Source organism: Cannabis sativa, chromosome 7 (genome assembly GCF_029168945.1).
Source record: "Cannabis sativa cultivar Pink pepper isolate KNU-18-1 chromosome 7, ASM2916894v1, whole genome shotgun sequence".
Taxonomy (NCBI): Eukaryota; Viridiplantae; Streptophyta; class Magnoliopsida; order Rosales; family Cannabaceae; genus Cannabis; species Cannabis sativa.
In genome coordinates this window covers 2,051,356-2,071,270 of record NC_083607.1, presented here as the reverse complement: position 1 = coordinate 2,071,270, position 19,915 = coordinate 2,051,356, and the positions used below count along the sequence as shown (strand labels likewise).

At 25.9% G+C, this 19,915-nt stretch overlaps 1 long non-coding RNA gene across 2 annotated transcripts; it reads left to right on the top strand.

Annotated features, from left to right (window-relative positions):
* The first annotated feature begins 13,083 nt into the window (after nucleotides 1-13,083).
* LOC133029260 (uncharacterized) lies at nucleotides 13,084-15,198 on the top strand. 2 transcript variants are annotated; one of them, XR_009683411.1, is made up of 4 exons: nucleotides 13,084-13,496; nucleotides 13,979-14,072; nucleotides 14,518-14,567; nucleotides 14,909-15,198. It is a non-coding gene; the product is annotated as an uncharacterized LOC133029260 (long non-coding RNA). The 2 variants fall into 2 exon arrangements; XR_009683410.1 differs by having other exon boundaries at nucleotides 13,088-13,343.
* The last annotated feature ends 4,717 nt before the right edge of the window (nucleotides 15,199-19,915 follow it).

Sequence of the window (19,915 nt, the reverse complement as noted above, 5' to 3'; positions counted from 1 at the left end):
GCAAATTGTAGGATTCTCTACAGTGCCGTGCACTGTAGACACGACATGTTATGTTTTTTCTTTTTTTTTTAAGTTTTTTTTAATAATTTAATTAATATTTATATATATTTATATTATTATATTTGTAAAATTAAGAATTATTTTTTGGGAAATTTTTTAATACACATTTTTAAAAGTGATGTACGAATTTACTCCTATTTATTTCGGCACCCGACAAACTTTTTTAGTCTATTTTTTCTATATAGTAGTGTATATTATAATTATTTAAGACATCCTCTAAAATTTAAAAAAATTTAGAAAAATTTAATACGCCGAAAATAATGCACTTCTTTAAAAATGGTGCACTGATTTACTCCTACCTGTTTCGGCATTCGGGAGACTTGTTTAGTTTTTTTTTTTATGGTCGTGTACATTATAGTTATCTAAAACATCCTGCAAAATTTTAAAAAATTTAAAAAAATTTAACATGCCGAAAATAAAATTCAAACTTTCTGTTGCGTGACTCTTTTATTTAGAAGAATACATTGTAAAAGCACCTTATAATATTTTTTTTGTGTAAATTTAAATGTGAATATCATAAATTATTTTTTCTTTTAATTATAATTTAAGTAAAAATTTATTATATTTTTTATTTTTTTAAATTAAATAATAAAAATAATTTTTAAAATCAAACACATATTATTTTTGTTAATTAATATGATATTATTTTTTTATTTTATTAAAAAATTAATATAATAATAAGGAATATTTTTTTAGTGTAATTTTTGGTGTTGTGGTTGGAGTAGAAATAATTTTTGACACTAAATTTGGTGATAGTGTAACACCAAATTTGGTGTCTCCTTGGAGATGCTCTAAATCTATTCTTATAAATGGCATTGTCTACAGTGTTCCACCAAATTTAGTGGAACACTGTAGACCACACTATTTTTTTTAAAAAAAGTTTTTAATAATTAAATAATACTTTAAAGAAGAAAAAGTAAATAATTATTTATATTTAGTATTAAAATATTCTTATTATATTAATAAAATAATAAAATAATAAAGAATATAAAATTTAGTGTAATTTTTAGTTTTGTGGTTGAAATTGAAAAAAAATTTAGTGTTGAAATAGTGGTATTTTTGTGTTGATTTAACACTAAATTTAAGTTTATTCATTGGAGATACCCTTAGTTTGATAGTTCTTATGCTTCTAATTCTAATTTGGATACTATAATTGAAATATACAATAATTTTACCACATTTTTTTTTTAATTTGTTTCCAAAAATACTCATATGCCTCAATCACTCAAACTATATTCCCCTCTCTTTTTCTTATGGCATGTTTAGTTTAGTGTAATGGGAATTGTAATGGAATTATTAATACTGTTACATTTTTTGTTTTTATTTTTAAACCTTTGTAATAGCTCTACATTGTAATGGTCGTTACACTATGTATTGTAATCTCCATTACATCTACGGGTGTGCATAAATCATCCAATCCAATGACAACCGACCGTCAAACATCAGATATCTAATTGTGATCGGATCGGATTAGATGCTATTTTTGAATATCTAATTGAATCAGACCGGATGTTGGATGGGGTGTCCAAAAATCCAATACATCCAACATTCAATCGGACTTATTAGTATTTTCATTTAATTTGGATTAGTAATTAGATTTTATATGGTTATACGTAAAATATATATGTATATTTAAAAATTAACATTAAATTTTACTCTTTTTTTTTTAACTGGAAGGATCCAATCCAATCCTATACATATTAGACCTAAAATATTAGATGGATCCAATCCAATCTAAAAAATACTATGTCTTAAAAAAAATATTAAATCTATTTTAAAATATAAAATATTAATAAAAAATAATTAAAATATTAAACAGGTCCTATTAAGGCACGAAAATATTATTCCCAAATGCATCTAATTAGAGATGACATTGCATAATCAAATATATCAAAATAAAGTCATCAACAAATTAGTTTAAATATATTTTTGTTAAGGAATTGGCAAGGTTACTTTACCAATTCTTTTTTTCTTTAAATATATATACATAAAGAGAGGTTTATTTGTTGTGATAACAACTATCAACAAATGTCTTGTGTTTTTTAATAAGTTTGGAGTGCTTTTGAAAGATGATATAACTTTATCATTTAAATTTCTAGAAGACAATTTTGTTCTAACTTTTATGTAACTCGCGATAAAAATCTACAGTTGGCTAGTTAGGATTTTTATTCTCTGAACTTTGACATATATCAAATCATCCCCCTTGAACTTTTAAGGTCGTTAAAAATGTCTCATGAACTTTCACTCTTGTCCAATTTTAGTGAAAAAGTCTAATATGAATGAAAGTTCAGGGAGCATAATTTAGTACATTTCAAAGTTCGAGGAGCATGATTTGATATATATTAAAGTTTGAGGAGTATGATTTAGTACATAAACAATCACTGAAATAATAAAATTGAATGAAATTAGATAAAAGTCCTTAAATTCAACAATCTCAATAGTTAAGGGGACATTTTTAACAACCTTATAAAGTTAATAGGGTATAATTTAATACATGTCAAAGTTCAGAAAAAAAAAATTTATAATTAACCTTTATATTTGGTAAAATATAACATTCAATTAGACAATAAATTATTCTAGTTTAAAAATAGTCCACTACCAATTATAAATTACTACATTATTAATCATGAATGACTTTAATTTTTATATGTATAAATCGAAATTTCATTAAAGTATAAATTGCCTAAAGTAAAGACTATTACCACATAAATGCTTGTAGTAATTGTCATATAATGTGCTATTTTTAAATGTAGTTTAAAACATACATGTGACACATGTGACATGATTATTAAAATAATATATTTTGATAGATTTCATGCTAAGATAGAGACATTAAAAAGTTTGTATTCGACAAAACGAGGTTAACTACCACTCATTAAACTTGCACTTTTTTTTTTTTTGGGTTTTTCTTTAGTTAAAAACAATTATTTAAAAATTGTCAAAAAAAAAAAATAATTATTTAAAAAAAAAATATTGGGTCAAATGCCAAATGGTAACTACCAACCAAAGTATTTGTTCTTTATTAAGCACCAACAAAAATAAAATTTAAAACAAAGAAAAGTGGCAAAGATTAAATATTGGTGGCTTTGTTTAAAGATAATAGTAATAAATTAATATCTAAATAAATGTTTGAGGCTTAAAGTGTATAAATCATAAATGTTAGGGACCAAAAATAGAATCTGGTAAGAGCATAGCTATTAAATCATAAATGTTAGGGACTAAAAATATAATTTAGGAAGAATATTGGTATTAAGTACGAGTGTTGTCTAGTAATATCTAGAGGTAATGTTTTATTTTTGGTCAGTGATACTCTGTAAAAATTATAACATTAAATTATATGAAATTTAATACTTAATTATACTAATAACAATATTACACATTAAAAAGTGCTAGACACTACTAATGTCTTTAAGTATTTTTCATTTTAATAAATAGCAATTTAAGTATTTAAAATTTTAAGTTAGTCATGTGGGGCTGACCCACTCAATTTTATATAAATTATATTTTACATACAAAATTTTGATTATTTTTAATTTTGTCTTTATATTTTTTTTTTTTTACTTTAGTCCTTACATAATTGTATTTTTATCCTTATAATTTTTATATTTTGAATTTTTTCGTCACAAATTTTCTTTTTTATCCTTATAAAATAAATTGTACATTTTTTCTAATATTTTTTTCCTACTAAGAAAGTTGGTTGTTCAATTATTAGACCTAATGATTTTTGTAGTGGCTAAAGTACTAAGAGTATTGTTATTAAATATCAGTAGTGTTTAGGACTTTCTATAAGTAGCGTCCTACAATTAGTTAGTGATATTCTCAAAAAACTATTTTATTAAGTTATATAAGACTTGATACTTAATTATACCAATAATAGTATGATATCAAAAATAATACTAAATACCAATAATATCTTTTAACAATTCTCAACTACTAAATATTAGTAAAACTGTAATTATTAGATCAGACCAACTAGTGTCACATGCCTTTGCTTAGAATAGTCTTAATCATGTATTAAGTACCATTAATCTCCAATATTATAATACTCATTTTGTTTTAACAAAAAATTACACAATTTGTTACATCATTTTATTAATTTCTTCAATATCATTATTATGTATGATGTTTGTTACAGTTCTTTTACCATTTTCAGGGTCTAGTAAAGTATGGTGGTAAAAAGTAAAAAAAAATATAAAAAGGCAAATTTGCAATAATTTGACATTGTTTTACTCTGCTTCATTTTTTTTTCTTTTTTCAAATGCAATATAATTTTTTTATTTTTTTTAAAAAAAAATAACAAAATCCAATTAACATGATACAAATAATTATAACACTACTTTTTGTGGGAAAAAGACAGTTGACTTTACAAGAAACCAAAAAAATGGAAAGTTTTTTTAAAATTTTTTTTTTTTAATTTTTCAAAAAAATAAAAAATAAAATAAAATTCTGTGTTTGGAGTCTAGTATACGTTCTCTTCTATAATGTCCTCACTCTGTGGTTTGGTTTTTCGAAAAAATAAAATTAAAAAAAATAATAATAATAAAAATAAAAAAATAAAAAAGAATGGCGCGTGGATCAAGAGCGATTGCGTGGTGGATCGCGCGTGACGACAACGTGAAGTCACCCCCGCCGCCCTTCACCTACGGCGCTTTATAGTACGTGTCAGCTATTATGGGACCCACCTGTAATGTCTGGTGCGCAGTACGCACCACAACCCTATGTTAATAATAATAATAATGTTTTTGGATTTTGCTCTGATTACAATAATAATCGTATCTTAATTTTGTGCATGTGTATGTGTAGTATTAGTATTAGTCAGTTCAATAATTCTTACGTTCCTGATCTTGACACGTCCACATCTTATGTGGGGTATTGACACGTGTCTTTATCGGACGTGACTTGATTCTCACGTTTCACACGCACGAGTGTGCCTTCCATTTTTTTTTTAATTATTATTATTATTATTATTAGAGCATTGCTATTGGGCACCAGTGGTGCCTAACACCCTTAACACGTGTCGTTTTACGATTGGTTAGCGATACTCCCTAAATGCTATTATATTAAACTATATAGATCCGATACTAAATTAGACCAATAGCGATATTAACACGTAGGAGGGTGCTTAACACCACTGGTACATTTTAGCATTTCTCTGAATCTTTTCAAAAGAAATTATTATCATTCAAAATAAAATATAGGGTAAATTGTGGCATAAATACCCAAAGTTTTAGGTTTGTAAGCGGCATAAACCCAATGATTTTTTTAGTGGCATAAGTACCCAATGTTTATAAAACTGTAGTTTTTTACAGTTTCATCAGTACAGACTCTGTTATTGTCTGAAATAGGACACATATAAGACCCAAATTTTAAATTATTTGGTTTGTACAAAAAATATATAGTATCAATTACTTCCAAATCTTTTTTTAATTAATTTTAAACAGAGCTTGTACTGACGAAAATAGAGAAAAATTACAGTTTTACAAACATTAGGTACTTATGCCACTAAAAAACATCATTGGGTTTATGCCGCTCACAAACTCAAAATTTTGGGTACTTATACCGCTATTTACCCTAAAATATATAATGTTTTAAGATACTATGTATGTTGTGTGGTCCATTTGTCTAACTTTAGTTTTTAGTGTTGTCAATTTGTGTTGGGTTTTCAAATTCGTGTGGTATTGAGATTTTAAATTTTTTGAAAAATTATGGACACAAATAGTACAAATACAAACATATTAAAATTTTAAACTAAATTAATATTTAGAGAATTATTTTATATCCTATTTTTTTAATTGTTTTTTAAATTTACGATTTAGATTGCTATGGTAGTTTTTATGTGAGTTGCTATAGAAATTTTTGTTGCAATTTAGATTGCTTCGTTAGTTGCTACAGGAGTTTTGATATAGAATTCCATAAAAATAAAGAAAAATAAAAAAAAAACTGTTTTGAAATATAAAAATAAAAAATTCCCTTAATATTTTTAGTGTCATCAAGTCATGTTCGTGTCATATGAAATTTTTAAATTTATTTTAGATAAAATACGAACACAAACATGATTCATATAATTTTTATGTCATGTTCATGTTGAATCCAAGTGACGTTATACAAGTAGATGATTATTTTTCATAAAATCAATAAATTAAAATATTTAAACTTTTTTATTAAATTATACTATAATAATATAATTTACCTTAAATAATGTGGAACACTAATGATATTGTTTAACAATTCTCTAAAAAATTACTACATCATTTTTCTAAAGACAAACTTTTAATAACTCTCTTCAACCCAATATTTATGTATAATATGCATGTTGACAACAATTTCAAAAGTACTATAGTTTAGTAATTTAACAATGTTTTTTTTCCCCTTATGCACGTTCAAATACCATAATTTTGTTACCTAGAATAATTGTAGATATGAAAGAGTCAAATGTTAATTTCTCTACTAAATGGGGGCTACCTCATACAAGCTCTGAATTGTGCTCCTCCTTGAATGGTCTCTCCTACCCTTTGGAACAAAACTTTAAAATGCCAAAATCCTTAAGCGTCATAACGTACTTTGATGGTGTATCTTATTTGAAGCACTTTCAGTTCGTGCAAACGTTGCCTCTAGAATGATTATTGAAAATTCCATGTGTCCTTTATATGGTGCTTTTGAAAAATCAATAGAACATTTCTGTCTGCTTTGTAATCTTGCTTACCACCTTTGAAAACCATCCCCATGAGAATTGATTCTTTTAGACAATGTGGGTACTCATTGTTGGGACTCGGGGAAACTCATTTGAGGTATAAAGGAGAGAGGCATAGATACAAATGAAGTTTTTCTTTTTTACTTTTATTGTGGTGGATACTATTTAGAAGGTTAAAAATGATAAAATATACAATGATTGTGTTCATAGTATTCTCCATCATATTAGCTAAATTGCCTTTTGTTTTGCAGTATATTCTTCTCTCTTCTATCACAACCTATGAGATGACTTCCTTTTTTCTTTGATTGACTAGATTAAAATCAATTGTGATGTTGCAGTCGAGTTGAAGTCTAGAAATCATTGTGTTGAAATTCTTTGTTTTTTGTGTTAGACATTTATATGTATAAACTGAAATGTATATGTTTAAGTATAAAGTGCGGAATTAATCAAACATATATGCACTATAATTAAGGATCGAAATACCTCCAGCCATTGATTCTTGAGCTTCAAACCCACATAAGCTTTGATCTGCAAAGGAAATTGACTACCATGGGTAATCGGGCTTCCTCGCTCTCTCAACTCTCTTTAGATGGAATTTGCTGTTATGAACAGAATGAGTGAGGAGCTCGGGGACCGAGACCCTATATTTATAGGTGAGATACTCCATCAGTATCTGTGTCACATTAATTGTCAGAATATTTTGACAATTAATTCAAGAAATCAAATCAGGTAATGAATATAGAAATCTGACCATATATAGAATATTACGTAATTGATTCTGTCCAGATTCAATGAATATAAAATATTCATTTATCAGAATCAATAATATTATTTTATTTCCTTAATTAGAAATATTCTAATATTCTCCCACTTGGTCAGCATTTAAACTAAAACATTCAAACCCAAACGTTCCTCATTATATAATAAACATACGAATCATAGCGACATGTCCTCATTATAAGTCGAGTATTATCTTCCATGTATTACGATATATTTATTATATAACAATGTACTTTATGTGGCAATGTACTTAAGTGAATAAACCCTAACCCTTATGTTTATTCAGGTCCTCTTACGATAATTTTCTCAGATGAAATTAAGGTGCACATAAATATGAGAAAATATCGAAATTAGAGTTTCATTAAATAATTTTTGGTTGTACAAATAAAATAAAAAAAAAACTGCATATGGGTTAACTGAATCCCATATTTACTTTATGATCCTTGAATTTGTGTTGCGGCATGCCTTTAGTCAAGGATCTATGCGATCACCCAATTCAGTTTGCGTGATTAATGACCACTTATCACGCCTTTTTATGGCTAAATACTTAATGTCGATATGCTAGCTTCGACCAGTACTCTTAGAGTTATTAGCCATAAATATTGTAGCTGAATTTATCGCAAAATTTTCTTAATGGCCTAATGAAACTGTAATTCTGAACTCTAGGCCTACTATGAAACTCTATAATACATCATACGAGATGTATCCTCAAAACAATAAATGAATCTGACTTCTATAGTGAAATAACAATCAAGATTCTCTACAATATAACTTACTGGTAATCTTAAGGACGTAATAAAATATTGATTTACGTTAATAAATACAACCAGTGAGATATGTTAGAATCTAATTGGTTAACTATATTTCCAGATAGTCAATTCATCTTAAAATATGTATGAATATAATTTTTAGTATCTTAAAGATACCTCATCACTTTGTATGAAAAATAAAGTGGTCTTAACTTTAGTTATTCTGATACTACTTAACGATCCTGAAACAAATGTAATGCAAAGTCTTATTCAGACTCTTAGGCATACATTAGGCTTCTAAAATAGAAGCAAATGAATGTTCTTAATTTATTCTCACTCCAGATCATTTTTCGAATGCTTTGGTTCGAGTTGAATTTATCACACTTAAAGATAAAAGTTATATCAGATGAATAATACATAATTTTATTTAATCAGAGATGCTGTGGCTACTCTCTAATTAATTAAAAATATATATATTATTTATATTCCTTATCTCAAAATAATAATTTGAGATATGAATTATTTCAACTTATATAGAAAACTTTTATCATCATTTGCAAGTAACATATTGTCTACGTATAAAACAAATATTACTCCCACTAACCTTCTGGTATATAATTATTTCCATAATTCTCTTTTCAAACCTAAAGGAAAAGATGATATAATACCAATTTGTGAGATGTTTGTTTTAATCTATAGGTAGACATCTTAAGCTTGCATATGTTCACCACTATTAGAGAAAAATCTTTATGGCAAATTTGTATACCTTCTTCTCTAGTTCACTGTTTGGAATTGATTAATGAATTGAAACAAGCAACAAATGCCAAGGTCTATAATAGAATCTTTTATAAAAACAAGTGAGAATGTAAATCTCATTTGTTATTGATTCTTAGTTCAAAATGAACTTCTTAGCAATGAATATTCTTTTATATCTTTATGTTTCTCAATGTTGCCTAATGAATATTATTGGTGAAAAAACCTATGCTTAATTAATGTTCTCCACCCCATTAGACAACTTTACTAAAGATAAACTTTATTGCTATTTAAGATATTCATTTCTTCATTCATGGCATATTGTACTACAACTTCAATTCTTTATCATTCTATAATTTAATTTGTGTCTCAAATTAATATTGTAGTTGAACTCTTATTGTACAAAATGTAATCACTAGAAAACATTGATCTTACTGTTCTAATAAGTCATCTTAAGGATGTACCAACAAACTCTTAAAAGAGCAAATGGTTCAATAACATGTTATTTTAGAAATTGTAAGCAATTACTAAATAACATAACTTATTAGAATTTTACCAATGACTTGTATATTATTAATGATTAGTTATGAATTCTCAACAACCATTAATCTTAAGAGATGTTGTGAATCATAATTAATCTAACACTTGAGGTGGAAGTTTGAGAAAATATGAATGATCTTTCTCGAAAACTAGGTTCCTAGATTGATCACTCCCACTGATCAAGTCAATTCTTAATTCCACAATTCTAGTGTTGTGAGATGGATAATAAAATATGTAACCCTTAAACCTTATAGCTTTTCAAATGAAATATGCTCATTTATTGTTTAGGGCCCAGATCTTTTCTTTGACAATTGTACTCTAACTATATATGCGTATTTATAAAATGTGTACATGTCATCAAGTCAGTTTTCAACCTTATCACAACTCAAAATATGTTTGAGAAACAACTTTGGTTAGAACACGATTCGATATGTACACCCCATTGTTGAGTATCAATAGACAAAGATTTAGGAAAGATTGGAGTTTGCTATGTAGGCTCCACCCCATGTCCAAAAAATGCTTAGTTTCTTAAATCTGTTACACACTATAATTTGGGTGTACCAAGCATATGTATCGGGCAATGAACCCATGCTTTTAAAGAAACTTTACAAATACACTGGGAGTTTATCCATACTCACGAATTTTGATGTAGTATTCTCCATTTTATATTTGATCTCACTATCTTAATATGCAAAATGCACCATTTCTCTACTTAAGATTTAAATGTCTTTGAAACATATAAATCCATACTTTTGTAGAAAAATTATTTATGTGAGTAATCGTTAAAAAAGAGATGCAAAATTTGAGTCCATGTCTTCAAAATTAATTGACTTGTATGATTTCTAATATGATAGAATTCTAGTATGCACCGATTTTGACTTGTTGGAATACATATTCTTAATGAAATTCACACAAGTTCTAAATAAAGTTAGTAAAATCAAGTGTAATGAAGATCCCCACCATTTACTAACATTTATTCTATTTATGGAGATATGTTCCATAATTTTTGGTGCTATAATGTAGAAGAATTCTTATTAATAACACATTTCTTATTGTCAGATTGAACTTGCATATCTTTATGAGTGACATCATTTGTAGTAAAGACCTCTAAATGTGTCTAAATCAAGTTTCAATAGAATCTTGGAACATAAAGATCTTCGCCAATTTTAAAACAAAGCCACTACTATATTGCTTGTTCCTTAAACTTCTAAATGTGAGAAGTTATCTTGTCTGTGGATAAGATTTGCTCACAGTTACTGACTTTCTTAGGTTTATTTGTAAACCTTGCAAGAAATTATGAATGTGGAATAACAATCTAAAATAATCCACTATGTGTTAATAATCACATTAACTATATTAGAATGAATTCATACACAATAAATTAAAATTTATTGGTGATAATAAAGTGTGATTTATTTTTTTTAATTATACAGTAAAAACTGTACATTTTAGATTAACTTATCAGAATAAATTTTTGGAAATTTCTACTGGTATGGAAGAAATTTTCTACTAGTATGGAAGAAATTTATGAATAGTGATATAATAAAATTACATATATAGTTTTGAGGTTTAAATGAATCATGTTTTTACCAATGAATAAACATGCTTAAATATGAAATCTTATTAAACAAAAATTGCCTGTGGGCTAAATTTTTAATTTAATAAGATTAGATTTAGATGTAGATTATGATAGATTTACACAATTTATGAAAAACTTAAAGTTTAATATTTCTATCTCAATGAAAGGTATGAAACACTTAATTATTTATAAATGTTTCTAAATTTTATACTTTATTATAAAATTATTAAATTAAATCTACATAATTTCCTGTGGGATAAATTAAGAGAATTTAATTTAATATATTAATTATGTAAATATAATAAAATCCCTGTAGGGTAAGATTATTATGTTCACATAATTCATGTCTATTATGTGATATCTTAATCCACTTAATATATATAATTTTATATAATTAAGGATGTTGTGGCTACTCCCTAATTATTTAAAATTATGTGGTTCACTAGACACCAAAGTATAAACTGAAGATTAAAATTTTACTAAATCCAAAATTGCCTGTGGGCTAAATTTTAAATTTAATAAAATTAGATGAATGATAGATTTAATTAAACAATTAGTTTTGGAAAATGAAGGTTTATTATCTATCTTTAATTAAATTTGTGATAACACTATTAAATTAAATCCCCATAACTCCCTGTGGGGTAAATTAAGAGAATTTAATTTAACATATTATCCTAATTAATTATACAAATATAATAAAATCCCTGTGGGGTAAAATTATTATACCTATATAATTAATTACAAGTTATGTCCATTAAGGTGAATTTTAATTAATATATAATTTTATACAAATAAGGATGCTGTGGCTACTCCCTAATTATATAAAATTATATTTTCACTTTGACATTAGGTATTGGGCTCTACCTAAAAGTAATTTCGTTATTAACATAGTAGACAATCACTGAGATTAATGCTCCTAGTGTGGTCGTCCGAAGATCATTAAAAACCGTTCTAGATATGAGCATTTGTCCCAAATTCATGTTTTCTTATGTCAAACCACAAAATTACTTACATTTTATTCATATTTTATTCATTTTAGGAAGTTTTATGAATATTTTATGAAGTTTTATGAAACTTAATGTGCTATATAAAATATTCAACCTATCTTAATGTTTGAATATTTCTAAATATATCTACACTACTACAAAGTTGGCTTTTCCCAACGGTTAATAAGGGGGTAAATTATGAAAACCGTTGGAAAAGGTAAGGGAAGATGTTTCCCAACGGTTTAGAACCGAAACAAAGAAACCGTTGGGAAAAACTAATGCCAACGGTGGAGAACCGTGGGCAATACTAAGTGACATTTTTTTAAAAAAAAAAACAGTAAATGCCAATAGTTTATAACTGTTGGGAATACTTAGTATTCCCAACGGTTTTTAACCGTTGGGAATACTAAGTATACCCAACAATTTATAACTGTTGGGAATAGTTACTATTCCTAATAGTGATAAAATATTGGGAAATATTCTTTTTTAACATACCAAAAAAAATTTTTAGATTTAAAAAAATACTTTTTTTTTGCTTAATAAAAAAATTGTATTTTATAAAAAAATACTAAAAAAAGTTTCAAATTTTAAAAAAGAAAATTGTACATTTTCTCTTAATAAAACAAATTTGTATTTCATAAAATAAAATACCAAAAAAAGTTTCAGATTTAAAAAATAAAATGTTTTTTTTTTTGCTTAACAAATTTATAATTTGAGAATTAATAAAATTAGGAAATAGAATTTATATATTTTCAATTAAATGATAGTGTTAGAAATTAGTTGTATTTAAAAATTTAATGTGAAAATTATTTAAAAAAATTATTGTAAAAGAGAAAAATTATTGGAGGACTAAAAATTATTGTACAATATTTAAAGTCCTAAAATAATATTGGAGAATTATTTTAACTTTAGTTAAAAAATGTATTTAATAAAAGAAGTTTATACATATTTTTTAATGAAAAACTACAATTTGGGATTTATTGAATCGTTTATTATGTAAGAAAAAACCAGAAAGCAAAAACCCTAATTTCACTCTACCCTCAGCTCGATCAGATCTCCCTCTCCAATCATCTCTCTCTCTCTCTCTCTCTCTCTCTCTGATCGTCTCTAGCTCCGATCGTCTCTCTTCGACCGCACCCCGCGCCTTTGTCCCCTGGCTGAGCTCACATCCGACGTCCCTGTCTCTGATCTTTCCTTTACATTTTGTAAGTTTTATCTTTCTAGATCTTTGTTTATAGTTTTTTTATTGGGCGCTTCTCTGGTGGATATTATTGTGGTGAAGAGCACAAATCTGAAAAGTGGCTTCGACACCAAGTATTTGGCTACTGTTCTTGCCATTGGTACCGAGTGTGATATTGGTATTCAAATCCTCTTTATTACAGCTTTCTTTGAAATGTCTTTGTTCTATATAATATATTTTTTGTAACAACCTATATTCATACACATATATTACTGATTGTTTAGTTTGAGTTTTTTTTTTTCAAATTTTCTAAGGCATTATTTTCCCATTTGAGTAAATTGTGAGATAGTGAGTTGTTCAGTAATGACGGGAGTATCTCTCTCTTTTTTATTGTAGAACTTGTGCAATTTTTCCCTTTGTAATAAATACTTTCTTTTAGGAGTTGTTTTGAGTTGTAATAAATACTTTCAAATTTTCTAAGGCATTATAACTCTACATTCAACAGAGAAATTGTTTTGAGTCTCGATATGGACCAAGTTAGGAGTTGATTTGTATGAATTTGCAACTCTTAAATGGTTGAACCTCTGTGCTGCCAGGAAATTTTTCTTTAGAGGCCTTGTTCAATTTGTAGTCTAAGCTGCAATTTTTATTCTTATGCAGGTTTAAGGAATAGGAGGCACTTGGTTCTCGATCCTTCATCACTGAAATTATCGCTTCAATTTCAGAATGGAAGATACATACTTTGTCTCTCAAGGTTTGGTTTTTGTGTTGTATTTTCGAACTTACCATGGCAATGGATTTTTATATATATCTATATATATATGAATTTGTATAAACAACAAGATTGTATTAATAAGCAATGATCATTGTCTTTAATATATATGCAATCACATTATTAGGAGCAGAGAAACATGTGTAATTCAATAAATGAAAGAATGGTCATTGCTGCACATTATAAACCAACTTGGTTGTGAGTTGAAAACTCTCAATTTCTGAATTTGATAAACTACATTCTTATTGTATTTGATTCTCATTGTACTTATAATTAATTATAGTTACAATAAGTGTCTTTGTGCATATTTTTTAATTTTTGAAATGATCGATTTAGTTTTATCTGTATGATTATTAGAATTCGGGAAAAACTATAAATACATATATCTTTGGGTTCACAAAGTTATATTCTCATTCTAATGTTGTAGGCTTTAGCTTTGATTGCTATCAGCTCTTCTCAGCAAGCTTCTGTTTGAAGGTAATTTTAACATTTTCCTCTGTTTCGGAATTCTTTTTATTTAATGTTTGTTTTGTAAGCTTTACTTGCTTTCAAAGCTTTCATCTTATATAAAAATCTTGTACATTAAGGACGAGACTGCAGATTAAATAACACTACATTTAATACACAATACACATTCATTCATCCAATCTTTGATAATTTGAAATGAACATTACATTTCTTATTATAATTTTTGTATAATGGTAGTTTGCTGTAAAGTATTGGAAAAGATAATTTTTTTGTACTAGTTTGATGAAGTATTACATTTTCTGTAATTCTCATTTTAGACTTTCAATTGTTATTCAATTTGTTGTTTACAGAAAGTTTTGGAGAATAATGACAGTGTCCATTAATAGGGTAATATTATGGCAAGTTACCAAGACGATGCTTTTCCAGAGATGATTGATCAATGGGGCGGCAGAGAGGATGTCTTGCCCTGAAGCGACCTTCTTAATTACTTTTGAAATTAATAATATATGGATGTATAGATATAGGAAGAACATGAAAGGAAAAGAAAGAATAAATGAAAAAAACAAATTATTTTTATGATTCTGAAAAATATTGTAAATATAATAATTTGAATTTATGTTTTTGATTCTTATTTTATTAATTTTTATGTATATTATTATTTTGTTGAAATTTATTTATATTATTACTGTTTATAATTATTTTTTTTTTAATCTACATAATACTTTTACCAACAGTTATAAACAGTCATTTAAAAAGATTTTTCCCAACAGTTGTAAACCGTCATTTAAAATAATTTTTCCCAACAGTTATAAACCGTCTTTTAAAGTTCTGCATTTTTATGACACCCACATAGCCAACGGTTATAGGAACCGTTGGGAAATAGTATAAAAGACAGTTATAAACTGTTGGGAAAAGCCAATTTTGTAGTAGTGCTAGCACTATAAAAGGAATTTATGTATAGCATTTAAATCATACAAATCTAAATTAATTGCATTAAACATAAATTTGCCAAATAAATACAAATTAATACAATTATTGTATGATAATAAATTAAATGCTTAATTCCATAATATATAATTAATTATGCATTTATGACCATATAATATCTTAAATATTTATACTAATAATTAATTTGTATAAATAAGGTAATTATACAAATTAGTACAATTAATTATATGGAATGAATTAAATGCAAAATTAAAGACTATACTTAATGGCAGATTTTTCAAATTTTATTAATTTAAACAATAAATTACATAAATTTGGTAATAAATAATTAAATGCACAATTATACAAATTGTACAATTATTACATGCCTAAATAAATCATGTAATTAATTACCATATTAAAACAAATTTCCATTTTCAGTTTATACTAAATAACATATTAATTCTAAATATATGTATTAAATTAAAAATGGAAATTAATGAATGTAATTTATTGACTAAATTAACAATAGGAGAATAATTTATATTTCCAAATAAATAAAAAATATATATAAAAAAAAAAATCGAAATTTTTTCCCTTTTTTTTTTATTTTTTTGAAAAATACACTGCCATAAACGACATGATAAAATTTCCTTAAACTTCCAAAAATCATGAAATCAATTCCAAATGAATCTAAATGCAAAAATTAAGACATTCATATAGATTTTATGCATCGAAAATATATAAAACAAAGACTTTAAAAATCACCAAAATTTTTTGAAAAATAATTTTGAGATTTCTTTGTTTTTTCAAAGTGGATTTTCATGCTTAGAACAATCTATATTAATATATGAATGTATTAATACATATACAATATATATATAAATATATACAGAAAAATAAAAATACTGTATGTATATATATAAACATGAAATGTATATATGTATATATTTGTATATAGCATTTAGATATATAAATATATATATATACAACATATATACGTAATGAAATGAAGAAAATATATATATATGTATATGAATATATCTATATATATATGAACTGAATGAATAAACAAGTATATATGTATGAAAATATATATGTATATATATAATTGGGATTGAATGAATATGAATATATAAATATATACACAAACGAAAATAAATATATATATCAACACTGAATTAAATATATATATATAAACACTGTATATACGAGTATATATATATGAAACTCAAACTAAATCAAGGCAGAGATAAAAACCGCTCTGATACCAACTGTTAGACATTTATATGTATAAACTGAAATGTATATGTTTAAGTATAAAGTGCGGAATTAATCAAACATATATGCACTATAATTTAAGGATCGAAATACCTCCAGCCATTGATTCTTGAGCTTCAAACCCACATAAGCTTTGATCTGCAAAGGAAATTGACTACCATGGGTAATCGGGCTTCCTCGCTCTCTCAACTCTCTTTAGATGGAATTTGCTGTTATGAACAGAATGAGTGAGGAGCTCGGGGACCGAGACCCTATATTTATAGGTGAGATACTCCATCAGTATCTGTGTCACATTAATTGTCAGAATATTTTGACAATTAATTCAAGAAATCAAATCAGGTAATGAATATAGAAATCTGACCATATATAGAATATTACGTAATTGATTCTGTCCAGATTCAATGAATATAAAATATTCATTTATCAGAATCAATAATATTATTTTATTTCCTTAATTAGAAATATTCTAATATTTTGAACACTGCTTTGATGTTTCAACACTCTTTTGTTCTTTTTGAATCGAATTGTAGCTCTGTAAATACGGGTACAGAGATTGTTAAGTTATTATCTCTTGTTTCAAATATTTGTAATTATTTTAGTCAGTTTTGAGTTGTAATTTTATTAAAATAGTTAGAAATATAATAGTATGGCTCATAATATTACTAGATGGGTACTTAATTTAAACATTATTGTTTGACCTGTTTGGTTTTTCTAATGAATCACTTTATTCTCAAAAAAAGAATAATTGTAGATATGAGCTTAGGAAACTTGTTTAGTACAATATCTAAAAAGAGATGTATTAGTATATTCTTTTTTTTTTTTTAAATTCATGTCAAAGCACTTAAAATATATATATATATTTATTTTCAGAATTTTAGAAAAATCCACGTGTCAAAACATAAAAGGTTGACCTCAAAATTTGTAACCTTTATTGTATTTTGCTAAAAGTCAACAGGGTTGTGTTGACCACAGTGCAAAATTGTCTGAAATGTATAGTATTGGACATCACAATCAACATTTCTATAACTATTCATAACAAAAAATTAAACAAAAAAAAATCTTCTCTATAACTATTTGAAGTAGACAGAAGTAAGTCTAGTAATTGTTTGGTTATTTCATTATGTGACAATTTTGACTTTTTTTTTCTGAGATAATTTTGACATTGATTTGATAGGCCCTTGATATTCCACCAAGCCCAACCTCAAGCCCTATAGATGAAGAAACTGTAAACCCAACTAGGTCCGTTTCCAGGCCCAAATGTTTATTGAGAAAATTATTGGGACAAGTTGAAAAATACCCATTTTATTAATCAATCAATCAAATTTACCTCTAATTTTATATTTATTTGAAACATACCTCTTTTTATATGTATTGTACCCAAAATACCCTAACATAAGAAAGTCACATGGAGAGTATCTTGAAGTGACAGGGCAAAATTGGTACAATGTTTAAAAAAAGAGGTAAAAATGATAGACTTTAAAAAAGAGGGTAAAAATAAAAGAGGACAATATAAAAAGGGTATAGTGTGTAATTTCCTCAAAAAGTATTAGGGATTTTTATAAAAATATTAGATTTTGGAGAAAAATTTACAATTTTACTGTTATATGAAATTTTTTTATAAAAATACTATCTTTTTATAAATAACAGTAGAACAACTAAAAAACAACTATAAGAACAATAGTGAAAACTTAACACTGTACATAGTATTTTTATAAAAAAATTTTGCCCCACAGTAATAAAGTAAAAAATTTAAAAATTTAAGTATGTGGTGTAAAAATCCTAAATTATTATGCTACATTACAAGTGTGTTTTTTTTTTTTAAATGTTGTAGTTTGCAAAGTGATGAAATTTAAATGTTAAAATAGCTAGTATTATGAATTATTACATATATAATACAACAACCATGAAGATAATGTAATTTGCTGGGGTTATTTCTTTCTTTGAAATATAAACAGATGAAGGGAGAAAGATTATGATTATTTTTTAATTGTTAAATATTATTTTAGACTCTATATGTTATAAATATTAAGGATTGTATTTTCTAAAATATATAGTCTCAAAGCTCAATTTTAACACCAATTTTTTTTTTTTAAATATAACTATCCTGAAGTCAATTTCTTGTATTATTCTAATTATAAACATTTCTAACTCAAATTATTGTTAAGTATTATTTTGATAATCTTGTCATAATTACTACCATGTCATTAAGTATAATATTTTAGTAAATATTTGTTTGTATATATATTATAATACTTAACAAAGAAGTGAGTGTAAAAAAATATGACAACAATTCACTAGTAGATTTATAATAGTAATAAATTTGTCATATGGTTTAATGTTTTCATTACTCTATTGATTAACTCACTTTTTGATTAAACTTTTATACACTCAATTCAATTATTAGCAAGAGGACTCAAGTATTTGGGATGTAAAATAATTATTGAGTAATAATAATTTTTTATTTTTTTTAAAGGGAGAGTAATAATAAATATTAAGTCTTTATAATAGTTCCATCATTAGTAAAACTTTACATTCAATTAATTATTTTTATTGATTTATGAGCTTTCAAATTTTAGTTCCCATCCTCCTTTTACATAGAGTGAGGATTCGGGTTGTGAGTTTAAGTTTTCAGACTTAAATCACCTAATAATTGTAAATACACATGTAAACTTATCGCCTTATTTTACCAACTTCGTGTATCGCAACGAGATCGGAGAAATGCCATAGACCATTTCTTTTTGTTTTAGAATAAAAATTAGAATAAGATCACCAAATAAAATATCTGATTGAGTCGTTAATAATGTTGTTTTATTTATGATGTGTTTCATGACCTTGCTAAAAATGTGCACAATAATTTATCAACCACATCGTTTCCAAGACCTAACAATCCAAATTCAAATCTTAATATTCCATTTTATTCATTTCATGTGAAACTCTTTCTAGTATGGTACACTTAAAACACTTATATTATTTTGTAATATTATAAGAATACAATAATAGAAAAAAGAAACAAATAGAGATAGCAACATATGGTGTCAAATAATAGAAATGAATGAATGTGATTTGTTCAATTTCTAATGGATGAAAGTGAGCCACGTTTAACACTCTGTCTTGACCCCAAATTTTCTCAACTTCGTAAATAATAATGT